The sequence below is a fragment of the Solanum stenotomum genome, chromosome 12, assembly GCF_019186545.1.
Source record: "Solanum stenotomum isolate F172 chromosome 12, ASM1918654v1, whole genome shotgun sequence".
NCBI lineage: Eukaryota > Viridiplantae > Streptophyta > Magnoliopsida > Solanales > Solanaceae > Solanum > Solanum stenotomum.
Window position 1 is genome coordinate 1,400,094 of NC_064293.1, and position 18,195 is coordinate 1,418,288.

Consider the following 18,195-nt stretch of genomic DNA (forward strand, 5'->3'; position numbering starts at 1 on the left):
GGTGGAGAAGTTACTGGAAGGAGAAGAAGGGAGGGGAGAGGCGATTTGGTGGCTGTCTGGTTGAGAGGGAAGGAAGAGCAGGAGAGGGTAGACCAGCGAAGTGGTCCACCGGCGACACTTCGCCGACGAAGAGACAGGGACGCCGGTGAGGGTGTGGGTGGTGCGTCAACTGGAAAAAGGAAAGAGGGGCGGTGTTTGTTCTCAAGGAGAGTGGAGAATGAAAAGTAGGGTTGTTGGGTGAATGTCATTGAAATAGGAATGAATAAAATAGAAATCAAATTGTGGTCGTTGATCGATACAAATGAATGGATGAGATTAAAGTTGAATTTATGAATTGGCTGAAAATTAAGTAGGCTAGAATTGACATAAAATTGGAGAAAAGGCTAGAATTGAAATAGAAATTGAATAGAATAAGCTATGATTTAAATAATTTGGTAGAAGAGGAAATGAATTGCTACTTGATTAATAACATTTCACACATATTAAATAAAATTTATATAAAATAAACACAATTAAACATCATAATTTAAATAAATAAATAAAGTAATTATTTCAAATTTAGCAATCGATAAGAAATAATAGAGTAAAATAATACTTTTTAAAATTATGAACGTTAAAGTATATATTTTTTTAACAAAATACATATTTAATCATATAGCAATTTGAAAAAGGTTGTAGGTCGATCAAAATTGAATGTCAACAGGTGTGGTGTACGGTTTTTTGTGTGTGTGGAGAATATAGATGTATGTATATTCTGGCTAATAGGATAAGGAATTTCAGAATAGTGGATTTAAATATGGCAAAGGTATTGCAAATTTAGCCTATTTGAGTGACCTAATATATTAGAATTTAGCTAATTGAATTTCGAATATAGTCAAATCAAATCAATTAGCTAAATTCAATCGAAATTGAAATAAGACGAATAATTAAACGATTAATTATTTGAGCTTCTTAATTTAAACAAGACAAAATATTTATCAAAACATAAGATAATTAATAAGTATACATAATTATAAAGCTAACTAGTTTAAAGGAAGTAAATACATATTTGTACTATACACAAATATATATATATATATCAACTACTAATATATAAGTGTGGATAAATATACCGACTACTAATATATAAGTGTGGATAATCACCTCAACATGCATGTTATCACATGTGTGCTTCCACACTTACATATATATATATTTGCAAATTTTTTTGTGGTTCTTCCATTTTAATTTGTTTGTTTTGTTTTTTCAGTATTTTATATATTTAAAATTTGAGAATAAGAAAAGAACAAAAGTCTGCACAATTTACCAACCGCAAAATCGATTAACACACACAAAAATTAGCACTAAGACTTGAGAAATTATTTTTTTCTATCTTCTTTATCAATGAAAGTGTATCAAATAAAAAATAAAAAGTTTTAAACCAATAAATTTTAGAGATCTAGTGTTAGAATATTACCCCCTCACGATACTTATAGCTAGAGGCGAACCTAAGAATTGAAAATAGAGGGGGCACCACTGCTTTAAAGGAAAAGGAAAAGAAAAAATCAGCCCCTTAGCTGGGCTCGAACTCGCAATGACCGGAATTGAAAATACAGGAAGCACCAATGCTTAAAAAGGAAAAAAAACAAAAAAAAAATCAGCCCCTTAGGTGGGCTCAAACTCGCAGTTACACAATAAAACGTCACAACTTTAATCGGTTCACCCAAATGAGTTATGATGTATAAAGTGCATAGTAAAATTAAAAGTTATTGGGTGCACATGCACCCTCACGCAACCAGGTGGGTCCGCTTCTGTTTATAACCTGGATTGTATTTTTCAAATGATTCATTTTATAATTATGTAATTTAAGAAATTTGATGATTTTTTTTTCTTTTTTACAAAATCGACTAAATTCATTTGTTTTAATTTTTTTCCTCGCTAATTAACAAATGAACTCTGTCTATTTCTTATGAAACACTTGTATTATTCTTTTTGTCAGTTGTCACTTGTAATTATATATGAAGAGGAAATGACATAAATGACCCATGAACTATTGTAGTAGGTCTAAAATAATCTCTTAGCTATACATTTATCAGATTTAGTCCTTTAACTATCCCAAATGTTATAAGTTTGATCCCTTAACTATATACTTATCATTTTTAGTCTTTTTTTAAGTATTCAAAATTTTGTCAAGTTTGGTCTCTGTCTATTATTTTTTATACATATAACTTAGGTTAATATTAACGAAACTCATGCCTTTAGGAAATTAAATGTTTTAAACCATTTTCAATTGTTCTCTCTCCCTGATATTTTTTCTTCAAATTACTCTTATAAAAAGAAGTTAAATTCAACAATTCAACCTAAAAATTTTCCTTCTTTAGCGGTTAACGATTCATAATCAATGTGAATTTTTTTTAATTCTTTTAAGATAAAATAAATAAAAGATTTGATCTTATTACTCAAATTTCTCTACATAAAATAAATAAATAGAGTAATAAAATCGATCTATTACAAAAAAAAAACAAATTGAAAAAACGGTTATAAATTAACCATTTTATAAATTTAAACTTCTAAAATATTAAACAAGTTCCCTTCAATAAAGTCCCTGGAGTACAAAATTTAGAATTAAAATATGTGAGTAAGTAACTTTTAATTTTTTTCTGATTACAAAAAAATCATCTCTATTAAATATAAATAAATCTCTCTCTATACTTAATGGGTAATAACATTTTTATTTTTATAATGAATTTTGATATTTGTAAGTCATTAGCAACAATAGTATATTTTATTTCATCCTCCTTTGAATAAAATCAGGATTTCTGTCTTCTTTTCTCGTGAATTTTATTTTGAATCCTTGAGGTTGAGGTTATTTTCTTAAGAATAATTTGAAGAAAAAATAGTGGATAAAGAGAAACAACTGGAAAAATGGGTTAAACATTTAATTTCATAAAGACATGAGTTCTGTTAATATAAACCTAAACTATTTGTATAAAAAATAGTCTGAGACCAAACCTAATAAATTTTTGAATACTTAAAAGACTAAAACTAGTAAGTATATAGATAAGGGACTAAAAATGATAAGTATATAGTTAAGAGACCAAGCTTGATTTTAAATAGTTAAAAGACTAAATCATATTAATGTATAGGTAAGGTACTATTTTAGACCTACTACAATAGTTTAGGGGCCATTTGTGAAATTTTTTGTAATTATGAACAATCGTAGCCAAAGAAAATTTTATATTTTGCTATAAAAAAAATTCAGAGCAAATAGTTGAATTACAACTACAAATTTTAAGTCGTCGCTAATTAACACCTTACATATTTTGTGACAACTTTTTGTTGTCACTAAATCACAGGTTGATTAGAGGCAATAAAATGATTGTCACCAATTGTTTATATTATTAGTGACGAAAATAAATGTCACAATTAAATCTAAAATTTTATAGCTAAAACATACAATATTTAACTACAAATTCTAATTTGTCGCTATTGTAACAACATAATTTTTTAGACGAATATTTTTCGTTTCCAAAAATTATTAATTTTAAGACAAAAAATAATTTGTCACGAATTAGTTACATCATTAGTGATGAAATAATGTGTCACTGGTAACTTTAAATTTGTGACTAATAGTACTTAATAAATGGCGCCAATTCATTTTTTGGTGGGAAATTTAAGTGGACAAAACTTTGCTACGAATTTTTATGTTTCGTTACTAAAAGTATGTATCTCATATATTTAAGCACAAAAAGTAATTCTTGTCACTAAAAGCGAACAATTAGTGACGATTTCCATATTGTAGCTAATAATTTCGTAGCTATATACTATATTTGTTGTAGTGATCTTCATAGATAAAGTTTGCTTCTCCGTTATTTTTCACCTCCTTCAGGGAAGCTTGATACAACTCAACCAGCCTTGGCGTATGACAGGTACATGACCAATGACCTTTTCCACCAATTGATAACATTTGTTGTCTGAATTTTTCTTCTGCACCACTTCATGCTTTTCATCCTTCTTTTTACACTGATGGTGGTGAAGGTTATTATTTAATGCAATACGATCACCATGATTGAAATTTCTTCCTCGATCACGTCTACGGCCATGACTGGGGCCACGACCTTTTTCACGCTTAGATTGGTGAAAATTTGTCGTATTCACTTTAGGAAATGACATAGAACCAGTATGTCGACTTTCATTGTTTTTCATCAGTAAGTTATTATGTTGTTCAGCAACAAAGAGATGTGAAATTAATTCTGAATATTTTTTAAATCCCATTCTCGATATTGCTGTTGCAAGAGCATACTCGAGGCAGGAAAAGTGGAAAATATTTTCTCCAACATATATGGTCAGTGACATTTTCTCCGCATAATTTTAATTGTGAGATGATTTTAAACATGGAAGAGTTACTCACTGATATATTTAAAATCTTGAAGTCTCAAATGGATCCAGTCATAACGTGCATGTGGAAGGACGACCAACTTCAGGTGGTCATATCTATCTTTTAAATTATTCCACAACACCAGAGGATCTTTAATAGTGAGATATTCCATTTTAAAGCTCTCATCAAGGTGATGATAGAGAAATATCATTGCCTTGGCACGGTTTTGATTCGATGCCTGATTTTTTTTTCTTGGATAGTGTCTGTTGACCCATCACATCAAGATGAATTTACGCATCTAGTACCCATGATAGATAGACTTTTTCCGATATGTCTAAAGCAAGAAATTCAAGTTTAGAAAGATTTGATATTATTTAAGAAAGGAAACTTTATACCTTCGAGGCTTTTAAAGTCTTTACTTGAACTGGCAGAGACTCGTGCTGATAACGTGTTATAAAATAACTAGCTTAACAAACTTAAATTAATAAACTAGATTTAAAAGAAGAACAAGAGAGAGCACAATCTATTCCAAACTTTCTTCTCTTCATTTGTGAATGAAAGTAATGGCTATTTATAGCAACAAGCAATATACAAACTAACACTTGTCCATTAGGAAGTTATCCACTTGGCCAAGTGATGACACATCTCAAATAGGTGGCCCACATGACATCCATTTAGTATGGCAAGTGATAACAATGAAAGGGGTGACCCCATATGGCATCCATTTAGTTTTACAGCACCATTAAGTTTGTCCTACAATTCAAGTTGGTCCTTATTCTATAGGAAATAATATTGATAATAATGGTTAAGTTCATAATGGCCTGACTTTGATAGTTCATCCCTGACTCATGAGAAAACTCTTGCAAAAAATAATTTTTAATCATTTTAATGAAATTATTTGGATAACATTATCTTTCAAACCTAACAAATTAAATGGAACATAATATTATATTATAATTGTGTCTTGATAAATACAAAATGAAACTAAAAAAAAAACTTCTTCTTCTTCTTCTCCTTCTCCTTCTTCTTTCTTTCTTTTTATTTTTCTTTCTCTTTTTTTTTGAGCTAAAAAAAGTATATATTTTATACATTTTGTACTTCTTTTGAATAAATTTTATCCCTAGACTCTCAAAGTGGGTATTCGGTTCAATTTTATATCAATCTTTAATTTGGTTTTTCAGTTTTTGGTTTTGAAAATGTGTGCACCAAATATCAAACTGAATTAATTTGGTTCAGTTCGATTTAGATCCATATATCTTTTTAGAACAAAAATGAAATAAGGGAAAAATTAAAGTATAAGACACTTAGAATTTTAAAACTATGTTAAGTGATGATGTTTCTCACCGTGGAACTATTTTGCTGAAAACACAATATTTGATTGTGTTTAGAAAATTGTGACTTCAACTACTGCTCGAGAAAAACACGAATGAAGACAGTTTTCTTTACATGACGTATATGGGGAAAAATACATTTGGGTTTTCTTAGGAATTAATATTTGAAGTTAACTATTTGAATTGTAAATTTGATGCTACTTTGATTTATTCATGAATGGTTTGATTATTAGTTTACTTTTATTTTTGTTAAGAAAATGCCTCTCTCTCTCTCTCTATATATATATATTAATAAAAATGTCTGAAATATATCTGAACTTTGATTGAAATAGTTGTAACAATCTCAAACTTTGGGCAGGACCTATTACCCATTACACTATTTAATAGTGTATTTTAAGGATATATAAGTGCTCATCTCGACAAGTTAATATATATAAGGATGCAATATTTATGATGTACACGTGGGCACATATATATCTTTAAAATGCATTATTAAATAGTGCAAGAGGGTAATAGGTCTTGCCCAAATTTTGGGATTGTTACAACAATTATAATCAAAGTTCGGATGTATTTCGAACCCTTTATTTTTATATTATTTTTATTTTTTAAGAAATTATAAAAAAATTTATTGTTTGGTGCATCGAAGTTCCGAGACCCTTACACTGAACCTAAGAATCAAACTTTTGAAAAACAAAAAGACCGAAATCATACCAGAGAACCAAATTACTTTGGTTTGGTTCAATTTTTTTATTTTCTAATATTTATGTCACCCCTACTAGATTTAAGTGTCAAGGTTCAAGACATTTTTTTATGACCATGGTGTCCGGTCCAGCTTTCGCGCACCTCAACTAATTCCACGAGATACCTGCCGCCTCCCACCAACAATAGGTACCAGGTAACTATATCGTGTATTGTTCTATGTTACTATTTGATGGTGAATTACTTATATGTATGAATTGTACTAACCGCGGGATCCTCTCAGTACATTGTGGTTTGTGTATTGATATTGTACTTGTTCCTTTCTTGTTGAGTCCAGCGAATCTTCTAGTGGCTGATTCGAGACCTCAACTGAGAGATACCTGATTTCAAGTCCAAGGATGGGCTTCGTCTTTCATGGATTCTTTCGGAGTTTCTTTTCCATTTGTTCGGACAAAGACTATAGACTTATTTTATATTAAGTTTTTTGGGTTGTATCCCAGTTTGATTATTTCTAAAATTTTGGTATGGTGACTTGTAGGTTATAGGGTTATTTCTGCAGGTAGATTTTATGTTCTGGCCATTGGGTTGAGTTTAAAGGGACTCAACTCTCCATCCCTCTAAACTATTTCCTTTATATAATGAACTTGTGTTATTTTGATATTGTTGGATTCAATGGGGTTAGTCTTTGGTTCTCCCACCAGGTTAGTTTAGTAAGGATGCCACTCACAATGGCCTGGGTTATAACAAACTTGGTATCAAAGCCCTAGGTTCATTGATCTCATCATATCAAAATGGGTCTAGTAGAGTCCTACAGAACAATATATAGATGTCTGTACTTTTATGCATGATGCTACAAGACTTTCAGAAATTCTCTTTATTCCTTTCTTCGTGCAATTACTTGATTCCAATTGGTATCGGACAATCCAATTGGTATCTAATCTCTTTCACTCTTTTGTCCGTAAATGGTTAATACTAAACTCAAAGACACAAGGAGTGGCTCCAAGAGTAGAGCCAATGACTAAGCCTATAACAAGAGGGCATGGCAAGGGCATAGAAAAGGCAACACCTGCCAAAGGTAGAGCTCAGAATGTGGAGGCACCAAGGGAAGTGACCCCACTCTACCCCCACCCCTAGACACGATTATTAAGGAGGAGGTTGAGATTGAGATAGAGGATGAGATTGAGCCTGAGGTAAGGACACAAATGATGAGTCGGGGATTTCGACTCATTTAGGGCTTAATATTCAAAGTTTTAGTGTCCTCAATGCCTATCTTATGCTCTAAACTGATGTTAAAATGCCAATTTGCAGCAAGGAAGGAAAAAGAGCAAGGCAAGGACATTACCGGGCAAAAAGGAGCGAAAAAGCTGAAAAGGTTAGAGAAAATCAAGGCTGGTACTCGCCGAAGCCACTTGGCGAGTCGCCGAGTAGATCTTCAGCTCACCTAAAGTTCTAGCAGGCCAGCCTATAGGCAGGACCAACTTGGCGATTGGATGGGTATTTCGGCGACACACCGAAATGGTCGGCAATGCCAATTTATCCCGCAAAAAAGTTACATAGTAGTTGGTGAAAAGGCAAGTTGAATAGGCGAATGATAGATATGATCTTAGGCACAAGTTTTGGAGAGTGAACCAAATTGCTATTGTACCCTTTTGTGACCACCTTGTGAGAGTGTGAAACCAACTTGGTACCATTTGAGCCTAACCTTTTATTTAGATGACACATGAATGCATTTGACCTCTTTCCCCAACACCTAAAACCTTCATGAAGCATTGGTCCATTTGAATAGCCAACTTAAGTCAAAACCTAAGTTGGGGGTGTTGTGAAAAATGAGGAAAGTCAAAAAGTTTGTGAAAAATCTACCCTTGATGGATTGTGTTGAAAAAGATGGAACCTCTCCATATGTATCTTCATACCTGCCTCTTTTATGATATTGGTTTTGATAGCTTGTTCTAAATGCTTATTCTCTTTTTACCTCTTTTGTGAATAGTGGTTTTGATAGCTTGTTCTGAATGCTTATTCTCTTATTGTGACTGGTGGGTTTTGACTTTTAATGTGAATGTTGGTTTTTGATCTGAATTAAAATTTCACCTCTTGATGTTTGTGAATGTGGATGTTCTTTTGCATATTTGAGTATCGATTGCGATAAATACCAATGACTTGAATAGTGCTCTTGATTGAACGATATTTTGTGCAANATTGTGACTGGTGGGTTTTGACTTTTAATGTGAATGTTAGTTTTTGATCCGAATTAAAATTTCACCTCTTGATGTTTGTGAATGTGGATGTTCTTTTGCATATTTGAGTATCGATTGCGATAAATACCGATGACTTGAATAGTGCTCTTGATTGAACGATATGTTTGTGCAATTTCAATGAGGCAAATTTGAGTTGCATAAGTCATGTGTGAACTCTTAGCATCTCATTGTGACTGGCCGATTGTTGAAATGTATCTTGTGATGATCATTGCACGCGAGCTAAATTTGTAGAATCTTAATTGATGACTGTGTTGAATGCCGTGTTTGGTGAGATTTTCTTGAAATATGTGCTTGGTAATACCTAGAACTTGCCTCACTGGTCCAATCGACTAATGTAGGTGAATGATACAAATGATCTTAAGCACCAGTTTTGGAGAGTGAACCAAATTACTATTATACCTCTTTGTGACCACCTTGTGAGAGTGTGAACCTAGCTTGACACCATTTGAGCCTAACCTTTTCTTTGAATGACACATGAATGTAGTTGACTTCTGTCCCATCACCTAAAACCTTCATGAAATATTGGTCCGTTTGAATAAGCCAATTTAGACTAAAAGCCTAAGTTGGGGATGTGGTGAGAAATGAGGAAAGTCAAGAAGTTTGTGAAAAATCTACCCTTGATGGATTATGTTGTAAAAGATGGAGCCCTTATATATATATATATATAAAGATTGAAAAAGAATTTTGCAATGAATCTTGTGCAATGGATAAAAGAAAATGGGTGTCTAATGAATCATGCTTAAAAGAACTTAGGGTGGATTGTGAAAATCCAAAGGAGTGAAAGAAAAGGAGAAAAAGTGAAATGCAAGCCATGCTTCATGAAGGTAGAAGTCACTAAGCCAAAATGATCATATATATATATATATATATATATATAAAGATTGAAAAAGAATTTTGCAATGAATCTTGTGCAATGGATAAAAGAAAATGGGTGTCCAATGAATCATGCTTAAAAGAACTTAGGGTGGATTGTGAAAATCCAAAAGAGTGAAAGAAAAGGAGAAAAAGTGGAATGCAAGCCATGCTTTATGAAGGTAGAAGTCACTAAGCCAAAATGATCATACCTTTACCCTTAACCCCGTTATAAGCCTTGAAAGATCTTAGTGATCTTGATTGAGCTTGATGTCATGTTGATTGGAAAATACGGGCAAGCCTATGGGTAGAATCATGCATGTATTTAACTTTGAGAGTGTGAGTGTTGATTTTGATTCCTTAATTCTTAAATTTTGATGAGCTTTGTGAGGGAATGAAATCACTCTTGATGTGAGGGTATTCAAATACTTTTGTTGAGCTTAAATTTGCATTTGAAGCGAACATTGTGAGCTTGAGTTCTATTTGATGATGGCTAGTCATAATTTGAAACTTGTAGTGCACAATTTAACATTGCACGGGTAGATTGAACCTTGTGTGCATGCTTGTTGAATCTTGAGTAGTACTATTTGTAGTTATCTCTGTTGAACAGATTGATTTTGTGTTTTACTTGAGGACAAACAAAAGTTTAAGTTAAGGGTGTAGTCGGGGATTTTGACTCATTTAGGGCTTGATATTCAAAGTTTTAGTGTCCTCAATGCCTATTTTATGCTCTAAACTGATGTTAATATGCTAATTTGCAACAGGGAAGGCAAAAGAGCAAGGCAAAGACATTACCGGGCAAAAAGGAGCGAAAAAGCTGAAGAAAAGCAAGGTTGGTACTCGCCAAAACTACTCGGCGAGTCTCCGAGTGGACCTTCAACTCGCCAAAAGTTCCAGTATGCCAGCCCATGGATAAGAACAACTTGGTGAGAAGATTGGTGATTCGGCGAAGCGCCGACTAGATCGGCGATGACAATTTTGATAGCCTAAAGTTACAGAAGAGAAGTGGTGAAAGGACAAGCCAAGAAGGTGATGGAAGGGAGCATTCAGTGCGTCGCCGACCAGGTCGGCGAAGCCTGACTCATTTTGCCTAATGACTTCGAAGCTGAAATTCTGGGAATGTATAAATGCAAGTTTTAATTGGAGAAAAAGAGTTCCCACATTGTCCAGTTCTGGGTTTTTGATCCTTAACATTCTAAACACTTTTTTTTTTACACTTTTTCAGTAGAGATTAGGGTTGGTTTTGATTTTGAGCTTTAATTGGAGCATTTGAAGACTTGTGGATTGTTTTCTCAATCTGATGGAAAACATAATTGGTTACAATTTGTTGCTCTTTATGATGTTTGGCTAAAACCCCCATTCTTGGGGGTGTGATTATGTGATTGAATGTTTCAATTAGCTTATGGGTGTTAGTATTTATTGATTTTATTGTTGATTTGAAGTGGGTTCAATTAATAGTTGAGTTTTAATTGATGAATTGTAGTTGCAAATGCAATTCTAGTTTAGCATTCTAAGCTTGCTAGAGAGAGAAGTATTAGAGTTAAAACTATTAATTGATGATTGTAGTGATTGGGTTATTGTAGATTTAGCTTGAGAAAGTGGGTCTAAATTCAATCCTACTAATCTAGCTTGAAAAAGTAGATTGATTGAGGTATTGGGTTGTTCATATGTGTTATGCTTGTCGAGGTTCGAGAAAACTTGCTTGATTCGTGATAGTTGATTGAGAAATGACTATTGCATCTAAAGCCTATCCTACCTACTAAGATTCAACGACTTTTAGTAAATAATAATCACCCATTTTGTGAAATTGGCATTCAATTGATCACACTCCCAAGAACTACCCTCTACTTGTTTTCTCCCGGTTGTTCGTCGTTGTTAACTGTTCACTCAAATGCCCCCATTTGACATTAATTGTCAACCCCTTGTCATTTATACATCTACAAACGAGTTTTTCACCATTCTACTTCGTATTGAATTTTTTACCGTGGTACTCCTTGTGGGATCGACCCTAATTCCTAGTTTGGTTTATACTTGTTAGCGACCGCCTACACTTAGAATCAAATGAAGTGTAGTTGAGCGTTATCAATAGTAAAGGTAGGAGAGACTATCGAGGATGGGATGAGGATCGAGAAGATCACTCGTGTTGCCTCCTTGGCCAAATCTTTTGGATTATAAAAAAGAAGAGAGAATAAGTGTCCTCTGTTTCCTATACGTTTGGAGGGAGGAAACATGCCAGAAAATCTTCCCCTTACAGAGGCCATCCTCAAACTCCACAAAATTCATATCTCATCTGTTATGCTCAATCTGGTCCCCAAACTCTGCCTCCTCGCTTCCAAAGTACCCCTCCCAGTTTCCAAACTCCCCCTCCAAGCTACCAAGCTCCTCCCACCTATATCAAACTCCACCACCACAATACCCAAATTTCCCCTAACCTATCAAGATGTATCCCTCAATTTCTTAAACATTCAACCGAATTACCAAGCTCCTCCCTCCGTATATCAAACCCTACTTCCATATTACCAAAATACCCCGCCAAACAACCAAGCTCCATAACAAAACTACCAAGCCTATTCATACCAAAGGTTTAAAGCAACAACACCTCCTCGCCAAAACACTCTAACCTATCACTAAGTACCTCCCCCTCAACAAGCAATTATCCTCCTCCCTGTTCGCACTTCGAAGTTTTACTCCTCTTGTGGAAAGCCGAACAAAATGATTCAAACAATTAACTGCGGCATGCATAATTCATTCGGTTGAGTCTAAACCAGTGAACACAAGCTCTAGAATTTTTAGAGCTAATCAAACATGTGTGTATCATTCCAACAATATTAGTAAAAATACTGAGGACTGTATTAATATAAAACACAAGATCCAGGATTTAATTGAGTAGAAAGTCGTCACTCTCAAGAATATTGCACCCAGCGTCAATAGCAATCCTTTGCCGAACCATGGAGGTGTCACTATCAACATAATAGAGATAGAAGATGATTGGTGTGAAACCAAGGAAATAGTCCTGGCCAATCATGATGGCCTCGAGAAAGCTCTGGTCTCATTGTGCATAAAGGAGGAGCAAAAATTTGTGATTCGGATACCCCAAGAAGTTGTTGCTTTGGTGCCGAGGGAAGTTCCTACACAAGAGAGGTTCATGATTGAAACTACTTCCACTTAAGGCATAACCATATTCGGTAGATGTTATACTACAAGAAGAATTAGCCCTGGGATGGCACAAGAAGGACCAATAGAAAATGCCGATTAGCGAGGCAAAGGCGCAAGAGTTTTGGCGGAAGATGCTGCCAAATGAATATTCCATTGTGAAGCATTTGGAAAAGACACCAGCTCAGATCTCTATGTGGGCTTTGTTGATGAGTTTAGAACATCATAGACAAGCTCTGATGAAGGCTTTGGATGACACTTATGTGTCGGTGGATAGAAACAATGATAATCTGGCAGCTATGGTGAGCCAAGTCATTAGAGGCACCACATTAGCTTTTATGATGAAGACTTAACCTTTTGAAGGTGCAATGCACAAGAAAGCTCTGAATGTCACTATCAAGTGTCGAGAAAAGATTATAAATCATGTCTTGGTTGATGACGGATATGGTTTTAACATTTGTCCACTATTAACCCTCAAGTAGTTAAATTTTGACTTAGGAAAGGTTCACCAGAACCAAGTCAACATAAGGGATTTTGATGGAGGACAAAGAGACACACTGGTTCAGTGTTGAATTTCAAGTGATTGATATCAACACTAGCTACAACTTGCTACTGGGGAGACCATGGATCCATATGGCCGAGGTTGTGCCTTATATCCTCCATCAGTTGATGAAGTTCATATGGAATGATAACGAATTGGTCATTTATGGTGAAAAAAGTTACTGAAATGTTTAAACACTGATTGTCGATGAGGTCTCCAAATGTTTTGAATTTTATATGGTAGAGATAGTGAATGCCACTGGTGATGACTTAGCTCCGCAACCTCTTATGCCTTTTGTCTACAAGATTATAACAACCATCATGCTCAGAAGTGGCTTTGAACCAGATTTTGGATTGGAAAAGTACTTTTATGTAATCGTCGAGCCTATTCAGATTCCTGCCAGCATGTTGAAGTTTGGCTTGGGATATATCAAGAGGAAGATGATGATGCAGAGATAATGAACACGAATATTGATTGGGAATTGGCCAAACAAACACCTCACTTATATCAGTCATTTCATGTGCGGGAGTATATTGATGATTACAGTCTCAGGGAAGGAATCTGGGATTTTTTTGAACAAGTTGATGCCATCCTTGATGAGGTGACCAAGATATTAGGCATTCGTGATGCTGAACCAGAGGAACAAGTGCCTAATTAGACCTCCACACCACTCGTGATTCCCCGCCTTTCTTAGTAGATAAAACATATATTTCTGTTTGCTTTAAAATCGGTAGTAGTCCGGAAGAGGCCGGAGACCTACCCTTTATGCAGTGTTTACTTAATTAAATTTAAATTCCCTCATGATATTTGAAAAAGGCAAATTGACCCTTGGTCATGGACAAAGTTTGTACACCCATTCTTATTTAAATGAAAGCCTCTGTTATTGTAAATTTTCTTATTTACTTATCTATTTATATTTTACTTATCTAACTATGTTTGTTTATGATTTTAGTAATAGTAATTTAAAATCTACAAACATCATGTCATGTCACAAGCTGAATGAACAAAATGAGGTAGATGATGACGAGTGTGAGGACTATGATGAGGAGACTAGGATACCTGAGCATATTACTGAGGAGTTTGGATAGTTTGAGAACCAACATAAGCCAAATCTGGAAGAAACTTAGACTGTGAATCTTGGAGAGGAAGAATGTGTCAAAGAAGTAAGAATCAACCTTCACTTGGCTGAAGCTCAAAGAAGAGATCTTGTCCATCTGCTTAAAGAATACATTTACAAATTTGCTTGGTTGTATAATGATATGCCAGGACTTAGTACAGAAATCGTTTCTCATAAAATTTCCGATCAATCCATATTTTAGTCCAATGAAACAGAAAACTCTGAAGTTCAAATCGGAGTTGAGTTTAAAAATCAAAGAAGAGATCCCCAAGAATATTAAGTCCAAAGTTGTGAAAGTGATACAATATCCAGCTTGGCTAGCAAGCATTGTTCTAGTTGCTAAGAAAGGCGGAAAGATCAGAATTTGTTTTGATTATAGAAATCTCAACAACGCTAGCCCAAAGGATAATTTTCCGCTACCGAATATTCATATTGATAATTGTACCAAACATGAAATGCAGTCATTTGTGGATTGCTTTGCGGGTTATCACTAGATTCTAATAGATGAAAAAGATGCGGAAATGAAAGCTTTCATCACGGCTTGGGGCATGTACCATGACCGAGTGATGCCCTTTGGCCTTAAGAATGCCGATGCTACTTACATGAGGGTTATGACAACCATCTTCCATGATATAATTCACAAAGAGATTGAGGTATATAAGAATGACATCACCATCAAGTCCCACAAGAGTTTGGATCACTTGACCCATTTGAGGAAGTTCTTTGATCACCTACACCGGTACAATTTGAAACTAAATCTCGCCAAATGTGCTTTCGAAGTGCCAGCGGGCAAATTGTTGGGATGTATAGTTAGAAGAAGAGGAATTGAGCTAGATCCTTTTGAAGTAATGCACTATGTGGGAGGGAGTATAAAGTATATTTAAGAGGTGTAAATAAGAGATATTAAGAGTGATTAGCTTTCAGAAGTAATCATAAGTAAGTTTACATCCACTATTTATAGGAACTTATACTTTATCATTCATTTTATAATTGTTTACTTAATTTTTTTCTTTAATAATGGTCACATAATTTTTAAAAATAGTGTAGTACATGGTTTGATATTCACGTGCAATGCACGTGCATCAAAACTAGTATGTGCGTGTGCGCGCGTGCGCGTGCGTGTGTGTGTGCGCACATGTTAGTGTGTGGTGTGTATGTGTGTGCGCGTGTGTTTCTTCCGTCTTATTCTCCTAATTTATCTATTCAGTTGTTTATTATTTCATTGCTTCTACCCTTAGTTCCATTACTTGAAGTTCTGAATTATGGGTTGACTTACCTACTGGTGGGTTATAGTAGGTGTTATCATGAATTAAGTTTTAGGGTCGTGACATTTCTAGGCATTAATTTTAGGATTGAAAGGTCAAAGGAGCCTATTAGAGAAGTTCATTCCACAGATCTAGTGTTTTACTACCATGAGGAAGGCTATTATATAGTCAAATTATATAGTCTATATGACATGAATGTAGTGTTATTTTCTGGACCTTATACAATTGACAACATACCACTTGTCCTCCAAATTTGGACCCCATATATTGACTTAGCCAGGATCTCCCCCCCCTCCCCCACTATTCCATTTTGGGTGAGGCTACCAAACAGGCCTCTTCACTATTGGGTACTTGAGACCTTCAGTAAAAATACTAGTAGTCCGGGCAAACCTTTATTTCTAATGACGGTATAATATATGAGAATTTCATATGGAAAGGTCTTAATGGAGATAAATATTAGCCATGAATCACCTAATGAAGTAAGAATTATTGATCGGACTGGAAAGATTTAAGCAACATTTCTCATACGACTGGAAACTTTTATGTCACTCCCTGAGCCTACATCCTGGGCGGTACTGCACTCGAAAACCATAGATGGCCCCAAGTGAACCCTTGGCCTGACTTACTTACTTAGCGAAAGACTTAAACATCAGAAATAACCTCAAATAAGGAACTTATGAAATAANACTCCCTGAGCCTACATCCTGGGCGGTACTGCACTCGAAAACCATAGATGGCCCCAAGTGAACCCTTGGCCTGACTTACTTACTTAGCGAAAGACTTAAACATCAGAAATAACCTTAAATAAGGAACTTATGAAATAATTTAGAATGTCTTTACGGAAAACATTCAAACTAGCCAATATGGCTACTCAAGTCTCATAGCAAAACATCTGAAATACAAAGCTAAATGACTCATAACTAACTGTCTGACTATCTATGAAGCATCTAAAACAACTGAGATAGACGTCGGGACAAGATACACGACATCCTAATGAACTAAATACTAAAAAGCAATAAAAGGAGTCCTCCGGAAGCAAGGAGGCTCACCAACAACTCTGGAGCTCAACTAGAATCAATGATGCGCTGGATGCTGATCCTGGTTACCTGTGTCTGCATCATAACAATGATGTAGGCCAAATGACGTCAGTACATTAAATGTATGAGTATACGAGGGGAATACTAAAACATAACGTAAGATTGAAAAGAATTTGATAGGAAAACTTACCTTGGCTTTATTCAACTCATGAATAACTTAACTCAATATAAAGCAACAATACACATGCAATATAAAGAAAACTTTTTAAAATAGTAAAAAGCAACTGAGTTTGTTAAAGAAATGCAATAGCAAATCAACTTACTCATATAATAAAGTAATATAATTTCTGTGGGAGTTTCTCTAACCGACAACCATCACTATGAGCCTATGTGATGATACAACGTCTTTCCCACACTGCCAGAACTGCCATATACTTTGCTGTATATAGAACACCTTAACTAAGTGGAACCACTAGTCTATGCTAAAAATCACCAATGAATCATCTAAAAAGTATGATCCTTTCTACCCATGATGTCAACATGGTTTATAGAGACTTGAGTTATTATGAACTCGCATTCCCATATCGGTGCTCAATACTACTCTCAAAAATATACTTAGCTCATATTTTTTAAAACAAAACTCTTTCTTTGGTTTGAGATAATTACTCAAAACATAGGTTAAAAGCTCTCTTGGAAATTGGCGTTTCCTTTCTTACTCAAATGTGAAAATATTTTAACTTTTGGGAATACTTAGTTTCCGTATACTCTTTGAAGAAATGAACTCTTACTCTTTTTCTTTAGTCAACTCAAAGTTTAATTCTTAAAACAAAGTTATAACGTTTGTAAAAGACTTTTGAAAAACTCTATGAACTTCTCTAGACTTGATTCTTAACTTCTTAACTTGACTCTTAACTTTCCTTGAATTGAATTATAGATTCAAAGTTCATGATCTCATGTTTATGGATGATTTCACGATGTTTAGATGTACCTTAGAGGGTTGGAATCAACTAGGAAACATAGGTACGCTGCTAGGGAACTAGTACGGAAGGAAGGGGGGAAAATAGGAAGAACTGGCGTCCCTAGCGCTCTGAGAGGCACAGGGCGCCAGCCCTTGAATTTCAGAGAAGGACTTCGACTTTTCTTCTTTGTTTTTCAACTCTAAACCCCCTAATTCAACTTAGTTCTTCCCCAAACACTTAGAATCGACAATATGTTCAAAATATGTAAGATTTAACTCGAAATCACACCTTAATGGATGAATCAACCTTAAGAAAGTTCAACAACAAGAAACTTCAACAACAAGAACCCACAAGATTTTAAACGAATTAACATCAAGAACTCATAGGATTTTCTTTCAAAACTATACAACTTCGCTGAATTGAATCATGATTGGTGCGTGGGTGAACTAACCTAATTCTATATGATCTCACATACCTCGTAGGGATTAGTCCTTGACGAAATCCACACGAAAATCTCCAAGAAATCAACGAATCTTGAACTTTCTTCTCCTTTCTCCTCTTTTCTCCAAGCTCTAGCGTGAATTTCCAATTTTCTAAACTGATCTAATTCTGGTTAGACCCCAATTAAA